Consider the following 12,069-nt stretch of genomic DNA (forward strand, 5'->3'; position numbering starts at 1 on the left):
CTGAGATCATTTTTTTTAGTAAAATTTCTTTAGATGCCACTTTGTTTGGTTTTATTTTAAATGTTCTTTAGGGGTGCCAATAATTTTGACCCCTGTTTTAAAAAAAAAAAAAGTTTTTTATAAGAATTGTTTTATTAAAGTAAAAGTAAGCAGTTTCTACAGATGTTTGAGCAGATACTTAAAATCATTAGATTTATTGTTTCTTTTATATAATCATTTATGCTAATTTTAAGGAAGAGTGCCAATAATTCTTCTTTACTTGAATGTATGAACTCTTCTTTGCAGACTGAACAGCTGTGACCTCACAGAGAAGTCCTGTGATATTGTGGCCTCAGCTCTCCAGTCACCAAACTCACCCCTGAGAAAACTGGACCTCAGCTACAATGACCTGGGAGATTCAGGAGTGGAGCTGCTCTGTGCTGGACTGATGAGTCCAAACTGTAAACTGCAGAGACTGGGGTGAGTAGTGCTGTGTACTGTGTGATCTTAACTAAATAGAATTTGTGATTATGGTTCTATTCAGTGAAATATTAAAACGCTCTTTCTCTCTCAGTTTACTCCTCTGTCCACCAGCATTCTTTCTTTGCCCATATATACCTTACTCCTCTATCACAACAAGCAAATAAAAGCAGGATAAAACCTTTTGAGGGTTGCCAGGTTTGTGGTTCCTGAGCAGAATGTAAGGTTTCAGTGGAGTCTGTAGTATCAGGTCACAGGTGATGACTGGATGCTGAGTGTCTGATTGACATGGTAAAAGATTGACCACCTGCATAGTAAAATGTTTCAGGTCTGTCACACATTGCAGTCTTCATCCATCTCTATTATTCACTACCTGCTATGAACTCTAATGAAATCCATATTTACCCCACTCTCTTTCACACACTGACCTTTTGGTGAGTTTTACTCCTTCATCACACACCTGTGTGTGCTGCAGGATTGTGGTGTTTCTGAAAGGATTGTGAATAAAATGGTATTTTATTCTGCTGGTAAAGCCAAGCATTAACTATTGGCCGGCAGGGTATGTGTGTACATCTTGGTGGGAGAGTGTCCATCTGAACAACATGTGAGCTGCTGTTTAGATGCAGTGTTACATAATTTAGTTCAGTCAGTCTTCTGTGGTCCCAGTCCCAAGTCATAGGATTGATATTATACCATTGTAAGCAGGCATGCTGTGTGGAATAGCCTGATTCAGAGTTCAGTGTTCCGGCTCTAGCTCCTATCATCTGAAGGATAACATAATTTACAGGAGTATTTCTTAGATAAGTTTTCTAATAACTTTCAAATGCCCCCACTTATAAAAAAATTTGTGCAGTTTATATTACTCCACAAGGTCCACCAAACATGTTGATAAGGGGTTTTAAAAGAAAAAAATGACTTAATACATCAGGTTTTTATTATCATTATTATTTTCATTGTTACAATTATAATTAAATGCAATGCAATAATTATATTATTATATTTGCAAAAGTGTGCGAGAATAAAATGAATGGACGGATTATAGGGCAAGGACACGCAGAAAATAGGTGTAATGTGTGGAATTTTCAAAAGACACCACGTTTTTAAACATCTAGTGTTTACCAGCAGTAAAAGTTAGTGGCAATAATCAGTTGTGGTGTTCTCATAAAGCCACTATATGGCGCTGCACTGTAATTCCAGTTGATGCCATAGTTGCATAGCTGGGAGATCGTTCCAGCCAGATGAACTGAAGTGTAGCACAGCTCGTACACGGCTCCGGCACAGCTTCAGCTGTTAGCAAGTACAATATCGCAGGTCTGACCAATGATATCATTGCTGTTTAGATAAAACCTTCATGTTATTTTATATACTGGTGTATATATTTAAGTTGTCTGTGACAGTAAGCTGCTTAATTCTTCACTGGCTCCACTAGCTAGGTGGATTCATGAAGTAACCAACCGACCCTCCTATCGGCCGCATTTTGAACAGTGTCGTCAAGGTTACCGTCACGTTAAATAAGAATTCGCAATTTTGTATAGAATGCGGTTTCATTTCACCGTTGTGAAAATTTTAAAATGAATGTCAAAAACACTGAATTAGTTAACCATAAATTGTTTGATAACTTGATGGTTACAAGATTAGGAAGAAAATATTATCATGATAACAGTAGACGTATTCAGCTAATGGGTTTCACGTGTACATTAATAGTTATATTTATCTATTCATAGCGATGAATATTGAACGTTTTTAAAACGTATAGATGTTTATGGACCGAAGAACATGTTAGGTGAGGTAAAGTGCACCACAAAAATGCTGTTTCTTGTGTTTGCAGATTAAATGAATATGTTTGCAAGTCAGATAAGTTCATCATATGGAAAGGGTTTGGCAATGAATCCCTTGCAGTAGACTCCCAACCTTGAGGTTTCATTATTTTTGTCAGTTAATAGAACTTAATTTACACACACCCCTCCCTGTTTCTGTGTGTACATCACCAGATAGCAAGCAACTCCGGCCCGGATTCTGGCCCGAAGTCAGCACTGCCGGGCCGGACTCGGCGCAGATCCGGCCCGGAGTCGCTGGCTATCTGGGTCTCAGGAATGCGTAGGTACATAAATATATCAAGTGCCACGGTGCACAGTGTCACAGCTGTGAATTTGTGTGTGTGTGTGTGTGTGTGTGTGTGTGTGTGTGGTTTCTCCACAGGCTGGGTTGGTGTAATCTCACAGAGGGCTGCTGTGATGTTCTGGCCTCAGTCCTGCGTTCTCCTGACTCAGAGCTGAGAGATCTGGAGCTCAGAGACAACGAGCTGCAGGATTCAGGAGTGAGAGCGCTCTCTGCTGGACTGGAGGACCCACACTGTAATCTGCAGAGACTGGGGTGAGTACAAACACACACCCCTTCAATCCAAAGGGATCCAGTGTGACTAAATACATCACTGATGTCAATGTTTCTAATGTGAAAACAGACACTTCACAGAACTGAAACAGCATGTTCCTGTTCTTATTCTTCCTCTTGGAAGAATAAGACTACACACGAATGAAGAAAATGAATTAGTCCTGTTTCCTGAACTGTAGTGGGGTGTAAACTCAAATGTGTTTGATAATGGCTCATTCTACATCATTTTTTATAATAGTGTAGAAGGTGTGTACACATGCTAGTGTTGACCACACACCCTGTTAGTTTATATTAATGTGTGTAAGGTGTGTAACACACTGATATGTATTTGACACACACAGCCCTGTTAGTTTATATTAATGTACTGTAGGGTGTGTAACACACTAATATGTGTTTGACACACACAGCCCTGTTAGTTTATATTTATGTGCTGTAAGGTGTGTAACACACTGCTTTGTGTTTGGCACACACAGCCCTGTTAGTTTATATGAATGTGTGTAAGGTGTGTAACACACTGCTATGTTTTTGACACACACAGCCCTGTTAGTTTATATTAATGTGTGTACGGTGTGTAACACACTGCTATGTGTTTGACACACACAGCCCTGTTAGTTTATATTTATGTGCTGTAAGGTGTGTAACACACTGCTATGTGTTTCACACACACAGCCCTGTTAGTTTATATTAAGGTGTGTAACACACTGATATGTGTTTGACACACAGCCCTGTTAGTTTATATTTATGTGCTGTAAGGTGTGTAGCACACTGCTTTGTGTTTGACACACACAGCCCTGTTAGTTTATATTGATGTGTGTAAGGTGTGTAACACACTGCTATGTGTTGACACACCAGCCCTGTTAGTTTATATTTATGTGTGTGAGGTGTGTAAGACACTGCTATGTGTTTGACACACACTGCCCTGTTAGTTTATATTAACTGTGTAAGGTGTGTAACACACTGTATGTTTTACACACCAGCCCTGTTAGTTTATATTATGTGTGTAAGGTGTGTAGCACACTGCTTTGTGTTTGGCACACACAGCCCTGTTAGTTTATATGAATGTACTGTAAGGTGTGTAACACACTGCTATGTTTTGAACACACAGCCCTGTTAGTTTATATTAATGTGTGTACGGTGTGTACACACTGCTAGTGTGTTGAACACACACCCTGTTAGTTTATATTAATGTGTGTAGGTGTGTAACACACTGCATGTGTTTGACACACACTGCCCTGTTAGTTTTATAATGTTGTAGGTGTGTAACACACTACTATGTGTTTGCACACCAGCCCTGTTATTTTACTATATGCTGTAGGTGTGTAGCACACTGCTTTGTGTTTGGCACACACAGCCCTGTTAGTTATATTAAGTGTGTAGGCATGTAACACACTGCTATTGTTTGACACAACAGCCCGTAGTTTATTTTAATGTGTGACGGTGTGTAACACACTGCTAGTGTTTAATGCACACAGCCCTGTTAGTTTAATTAATTGTGTAGGTGTGTTTGTCCTTCTCTCTGCAGGCTGTCAGCTGTAAGTCACACAGAGAGGCTGTGATTCTCTGGCTTCAGCTCTGTGTTCAAAGCCCTCACATCCTGAGAGCTGGACCTGAGATACAATCACCCAGAGACTCGAGTAAATACGCAGGCTGTCTGCTGCTAAACTGGACACACTCACACTGCTGTAAGTACAGAGAGTTTATACACTGCACCTCACACACACACACACACAAACAGAAGGGTTTGGAGGGCATGGAGGGCACTGTACAAACCAGCGTTACCCAAGAGGGTTGGGGATCTACAGTGGAGGGTGCTGCACGGGATCACTGCAGTAAATAGTTTTATTTCTGTGATGAACCCGGCAGGATCCCACCATTGTCCATTCTGTATGGAGAGAGAAACTGTTTATCATTGTATTTATGGGTGTGCCAGACTTCAGCCTCTCTTTTCTTTTTTGGGGACGTTTATTTATTTTATCCTTGGTTTCCCATACAATCAAAGACAGATAAGTGCCAGCTAATTTATTTCATTTCAGGGCTAAAATGGCAGTTTCTATAAGTGGGAAAAATATGATTGGTGGAGGGGACAGGCAAGATGTGGCTGTTGTAGTTTGGGGTTTGATCAGGGACACAGTGATGGTGGAGTTTCAGTATTACAAAGCAATGGAGAACCTGAGTGTGTTTCAGAGTATGTGTGTTATAAGGGTGTTTTATGTTCAGTGGAGGGAGGGGAACTATTTTTGTACATTGAGTGGGGTGAAGGAATGGAATACGTTTCCTTTGTGACAGATTTGTGTTTTTTTTCTTTGTTTTCATTTACGTGATGTCATTGGTGTGTTGAGAGTGGAAATAAAGGATTGTTAAAATTCAGAATTTTGTTCTGCTGTTCTTACAGTGTGGACCATGGAGGAGAGAACAGGACCAAACCAGGACCCAGGAAATGTGAGTGTGTATCGACACAGAACACTTTCCATAGATACACACTCTGCTGTGTGTGTGTGTGTGTGTGTGTGTGAGTGAGAGACTTCTCTCTTACACACATAAACACACAAACAGAAACACACGTACACAAACACACAAACAGGTACTATCACAGTTCTTTCTCTCACACACACATAAAGAGGTGAATATTAGTAATGATAATTAATCTCATTAATGTCTCTGGTGTGCAGACGGCTGTCAGCTCACACTGGATCCAAACACAGCGCACAGAGACCTGTCTCTGTCTGAGGGGAACAGGAAGGTGACACACACACCGGAGAGATTGGAGCAGCCATATCCTGATCATCCAGAGAGATTTGAGTGCTGGACCCAGGTTGTGTGCAGAGAGAGTGTGTGTGAGCGCTGTTACTGGGAGGCTGAGTACAGTGTGCCTGAGTGGGGGGGGGAGGGATGGGTTCACATAGCAGTGACAGATGAAGGAATCAACAGGAAAGGATGGGGTTCTGACTGTAGGTTTGGAGAGAATAGAAACTCCTGGAGTCTGGAGTGCGTATGTTTAACCAATTGAACTCATTATCTGTAACTCAGTGACTAAACTCATACTGTCTTTCACAATAAGAACCAAACACGCATACCTGACCCCCCCTCCCCCTACCGCAGAGCAGGAGTGTGTGATGATGATGATGCTGGTAGAGGAGCATGTGTGTACAGGGTAGGAGTGTGTGTGGACCGTCCAGCCGGCACTCTGTCCTTCTACAGCGTCTCTGACTCTGACACACTGACCCTCCTGCACAGATTCCACACACACTTCACACAGCACACACCCCTCTGTGCTGGATTTAGAGTGTGGGAATCCTCAGTGTCCCTCTGCCAGCTGGAGTAGAGACACACACACACACACCACATTCATATACCCACTCACACACACACGCACACTCATATACACATACACACACACACTCAATCACACACTCACACGCACACACTCAGATACACATGGACACACACCCACACCTACACACACACACACACACACACACATACTCTCACACACACCCTTTCTCTCTCACACTCACACTCATGCACACGCACTCACAAATACACACACTGATGTACACTCATGCACACACCTACGCACGCACACACTCGTGCACATACACTCACACTCTTACACACACATACACACTCTCACACCTAATCATACACTTGCACAAACACACCTACACACATGAACACACACAATCTCTCGCACACACAAACAGACACATTCACCAGTTCACTCTCACGCGTACACACACTCATAACCGTATGCATACACACACACTCACTCTCTCTCATACTCAGTCACTCACACACACCCCCTCTCTCTCACACACACACACACTCACATTCACAGTCACACACACACACACAAACTCATGCACTCACACACACACACATACATGCGTGCAGAGACACAAACACGTGTCAACACACACATTCACATTCCCATACGCCTGCACACACATGTATAAACACACACACATTCGCTTACCCATGCACACACACACTGATGTACACTCATGCACACGCACTCACACCCACGCACACACACACTTGTGCACACACACATACACACTCTCTCACACCCAATCACACACATGCACACACACACACACACCTACACACGGACACACACAAGCGTGCAGAGACACAAACACGTGTCAACACACACACTCCTCAGTGTCCCTCTGCTAACTGGAGTAGAGACACACACACGCATACACACACACACGTGTGCATACACACTCGAACGCATGCACACACACACACACACACATATATACACACACTCATATACACATACACACACACACTCAATCACACAGTCACACGCATATATAAACACAAACACTCATATACGCCTAGACCCTCACACACCCACACCTACACACACACATATACACACGCACACTTATGTACACACACACTGATATACACATACACACACAGTCAATCACACACACACACACATATATATACACACACTCATATGCACCTAGACCCACACACATGCACTCACACACCTACACACACTCTCGCACACCCAGTCACACACACACCTACACACAGACACACACAATCTCACGCGCACACACAGACACGCTCATGCAAACATACACACGCTCATACCCGTAAGCACACACACACACTCTTTCTCTCACTCACACACTCACATACAGTATACAGACACACGCATTCGCAAACACACGCGCACGCACACTCATGCACTCACGCACACAAACGTGTCAACACACACATTCTCATTCCCATACGCACGCACACACATCATGCATACACACACACATCCTACCATACATGCTGCACACACATACACATGACATCTCACCATGCACACACACACACACACAACATGCACTGCACACACACATAACAACATTATACACAAACATTCTCAACCCATACACACACACCACCAGCACACCACTCATAAACAACACACACATTCACAAAGGCACTCCACCACACTACACACACATACACCCATTCTCTTCACACACTCACTCAAATAGTCACACACACATTCACACAAACGCACGCACACACACACTTTCATCTCACACTACACACATCGTCACCCCAATGTGTGCACACACACACATACCTCACAAACACTCATCCAACACACCACAACAAACACACACGTCGACACACTTGCAACCTTCCTTGACCAATGCCTTACCAGTGCAATTTCAGCTGTGCCCAATATTAACCTCAGTACAGCTTAACCCCTGTACATAAGAGTATGATCTTTTAGCAGGTTCAGGTTAAGCACTTGCTGTCTAAATATGATTGTATTTTTTTTACATTTTAATACATTTATATTGCAAATGTTCAAGGTGTTTTAATGTACTTTTGATTATTAAAACATTAATATAACATTGAGAGTAATAATGCCTGATGTTTTTGAAGTAATAATTCTGTCTCCTGTATCTGCATCTTTTTTAAAAGAACTCCACTTAAATGTGCATTTTACTAGTTTTTACAGTTGCTTTCATTCATTTTCACAAGAGTTCCAATGTGCAAATGCAGCTGATAGGGAGAATGCAGAATGATCACTGCAGTGTACTTATTTCCTTTCATTAATGTAAACAATGATGGACTGAGTTTCCTTATTAATTCTGTTAGGATTGGTTTTTTTTTGCTTTAATTTTCTGCATTTTCAGACAGTAATATGCAATGATTAAACATGAATTATAAAAATATCAATTGTTTTGCTGTTGTGACTTATTATTGTGTGATGTATTGAACTCCTGTGACACAGTAGTACTTATTTCTTATTCTGTATGGGATTATGTTTGGGCTCAATATGAGCAGATCAGCATGGGGCTAAAATCTGCAGTTGAAGCAATGACATTCATCTACAGTAGTGGAAATAAAATCCATTATAAGAAAAGTTGTGTAGTGTCTGATGAATGCTTGCTTCTGTTACTGTAGTGTGACCACAACTCAATACATTTTGAAAAGTCACTGCTTGTCTATTGAGCTGGTATATTTGTGTTACCTCTCAAATAAATGGTTTTCCTGTAGGTTTGAACTTGGATCTGCTGCACATCAGTTGAATGGATTAGACCACTTAGCTAAAAGCAGGGCAGAAGTGTGGTTTGCATGACATCCAGTCTCTGAGATGTTCCTGAGACCCTACAGTTTTTCTCTTTTTTTCAGATGCATTTCTAATATCTGCAGTTACACATTACAAATGCATTACAGTATGTTATGATTGCTTTGGCTCAATGTGGAAAACTCAATTTGCCAAACTGACTGGCAAAATTCTTGACCCTAAGACACTAATTGCAGTACCTACCCACAAAGTGCACAACTCTAAATCACACTCAGTTTTCACAATACAGTTGTCTCATATTAGTACAATGTTCCAATGCTTATTGCTAGACATGCAGATTGTGAAATGACGTCAAGATGTTTGCAATCCTGTCTCGTCACTTCCAGCAACATTGCCCAGGTGAGTCGCATTGCAGCACGATTGGTAATCCCAACATAAAAGGCTGTTTTACAGCACTACATTCAGCAGTGTCTGACAACATGGAGCAGCCCAATGCAGTTGGTACTGATGGACGAATCGTGGCTGTGGCTGAGGTTGTGGTCAAGCAGGTAAAAGAAATATTGTTGTATCGAATAAATTTAGAGCCACAGTGATTGACCGTGTCATAAATCCAGGAATAACAATGGGAGAAGCTGGAAGGATTGTAAGGCCAAACTTAAAAATGTCAACAGTGGTATCTAATAAGAGCTTTTGGACTGAACATTGATAAGTCAATAATTTACTGCGAAATGTGATACTGTAATTACATTACAGGATTGTTGTGTTGGTGTCATTTTATATTATTTGTGTTTCGTGACAAGCCTGTAAGCCATGTTAATCATTTTTATTAGAGACCGCGCAGCTCTGTTTTTCCAAAATGCTGGCTGATTCCACATGGGGGAAAATTGCGTTTGTGTTAGGTATTCCTGTGGCAATGTCTGTTCTGATAATGTGATTATTTTTCTTCTATCGGATAAGGCCTGCTGGTGCAAGTTTGTAATGTTGCATTTGTATGTGTGATTTTTACTGTTTACGTGTCAAATGTCTAGAGTGTAAATGTTTCTGTTTAAATGATTGGTTGAATAACACATATCACCGCTATTTTCACCGACCATGTTAAACGTACTCACTTGCGTGTCTCAGCTCCAAAGGCATGCTGATGTTAAACCCATATTCCAATCTGTTTGAAATGACACAATGAAATTCTGCCTAGTCAGACATTTCTTTCAGGCTTAAGGCTTTGCTTTTTCAATAAAAAAATCAGCTTTAGTACGATATCAAGCCTACACATTAATGGATTATTTTACTCTGCTTGGGCAAGAAAAAGAAACATTTACCACATTTCACATTCCACATTACCGAATGAGCCATCCAGCAGACCCAAGCCTACTTTCAATAAAATTACATCTTATAAGCATCCATAAGAAATGCTAACTTCCATACAATATGCCAAATAATCACTGAATTGATAGGAATCACTCAAAGCAGGTACATGAGGCAGACAGGAAATCATCAGGTCAGGTGACATTTTCCCACTGTAACAGACTTTAGTACAATATGCACCAGGGAAATACCCACTACACAGCATGCAGAGGCATTCTCCAAAGACTCACTAAGTTGTCTCAGTCTTGATAGTAGTTTCTGAGCATCACACCTCATAAGGTCACATCTCACAAGCATGGAGTCTCTGTCTGTGGTCAAACATGCATGTTACATCAGTAATTAGACCTCACAGCACGCAACATAACAGCACAGTATAGTATGGGGATATACTGCCACAGTATAGGCAGTATATCCCCATGGTGGGTGCCAGAGCTTTTCGGGTCCTCTCAGGAGTGCACTTGGGATGGCCCTGAGCTGCATCCCATCCTCCTCGTAGCTCTCCATCGCTCTTCTCCCTCATCGCCAAGGTAACTGGGAATGTGGAGACTGGGACTAGACTGCAGGCCTAAGCAGAAGGGGCCAGGAGTGCATACAGAAATACAGAAACACACTTCCCTTCACCACCTTAAGCCTCCAAGCAGCTGCACACTGCAGAACACACAGAACAGTCTGAAGTGCATTAATCACTGCAGGTTTCCCACTGAATCTACAGGAACTGAGGCGGAGCAGTGAAAGAATGGGCAGTGATTCACTATGTGCGCTCATATAGACATGAAAACTGTTTCTCTGATTGATCAAACAGTGAATTATTTGCAAAACATGTTAGTTTAAAGCCATATCTGCTGCAATTATTATGATGTAAGGATATCTGGGGAGTTCTGGAAATGACTGTTGAAAAAATATTGTAGTTTCTTTATACACCCACTAGATGGCTGTATACTAGAACTTCAGTTTCACACTGAGCTGTTGTGTCACGGGCGCTTCCTAGTTTGAACCGTAATCTAACGTTTGGTCCTCGGCAAAAATAACAGAATCTACATAACAAGTATATTAAGCAGCAATAATCATTTTACAGAGTTCTGAGAGCTTTCTAATAGTTTGTCACTAGATGGATTACAGGAGCTTTCTCTGGTCAGAGTATCACAGGCGTCAGTATGAAGTTAGGCTTTTTGTGTCATCAAATTGTCATTGTTGTATACATAAATGATTCCATGTTTCACTTGTGGGCAAGAACATAGACACTGATGTTTTTTATTCTGAAGGTACCTTTTATGTTGTGTAAAATTAGATTCAGTGTGGGCTTTTATCATATGTAGACATAATTGTATAATTATTTCTTTATTGGGACTATGTGGTCACAATGACCATGATATTTGTCACTGAAATCAGGTTTCTGCGAACAGATTCAGAATGCAAAAATCACTGACTATTCAGTGGTGTGTAAGTGCATAGTGTAATATTAAATATTACGTATGGGGGTATGCATCTTTTACACCGCGCACTGTAAAATGTGTATCTTTTACGCTACATAGTCATCATCCTCCCCAACATCACAAAGATTTAAGGGCCACTGAATCATAACTGACTTCTCCTTGTATTCTTTCTCATTGAATCTGATCACTGAGATCTGATTCTACAAGTGTAACTCTATCCATTTTTACATAAATCAAATAATGGGCACAGATACACACCATGTACGATCATACAAATACAGGCCAAATATGTACTCTTGGTTACAGCTCACTGATACCATGTCTGCTGATTTTTGTGCTCATTCTGCATCATTTTACCTGACT

General features: G+C 41.2%; 1 long non-coding RNA gene across 1 annotated transcript; it reads left to right on the top strand.

Annotated features, from left to right (window-relative positions):
- Positions 1–4,458: 4,458 nt before the first annotated feature.
- Positions 4,459–5,837, top strand: LOC135247050 (uncharacterized). The gene is made up of 3 exons (XR_010328075.1): positions 4,459–4,532; positions 5,243–5,289; positions 5,520–5,837. It is a non-coding gene; the product is annotated as an uncharacterized LOC135247050 (long non-coding RNA).
- The last annotated feature ends 6,232 nt before the right edge of the window (positions 5,838–12,069 follow it).

The sequence above is a fragment of the Anguilla rostrata genome, unplaced genomic scaffold, assembly GCF_018555375.3.
Source record: "Anguilla rostrata isolate EN2019 unplaced genomic scaffold, ASM1855537v3 scaf1056, whole genome shotgun sequence".
In the NCBI taxonomy this organism is placed as follows: Eukaryota; Metazoa; Chordata; class Actinopteri; order Anguilliformes; family Anguillidae; genus Anguilla; species Anguilla rostrata.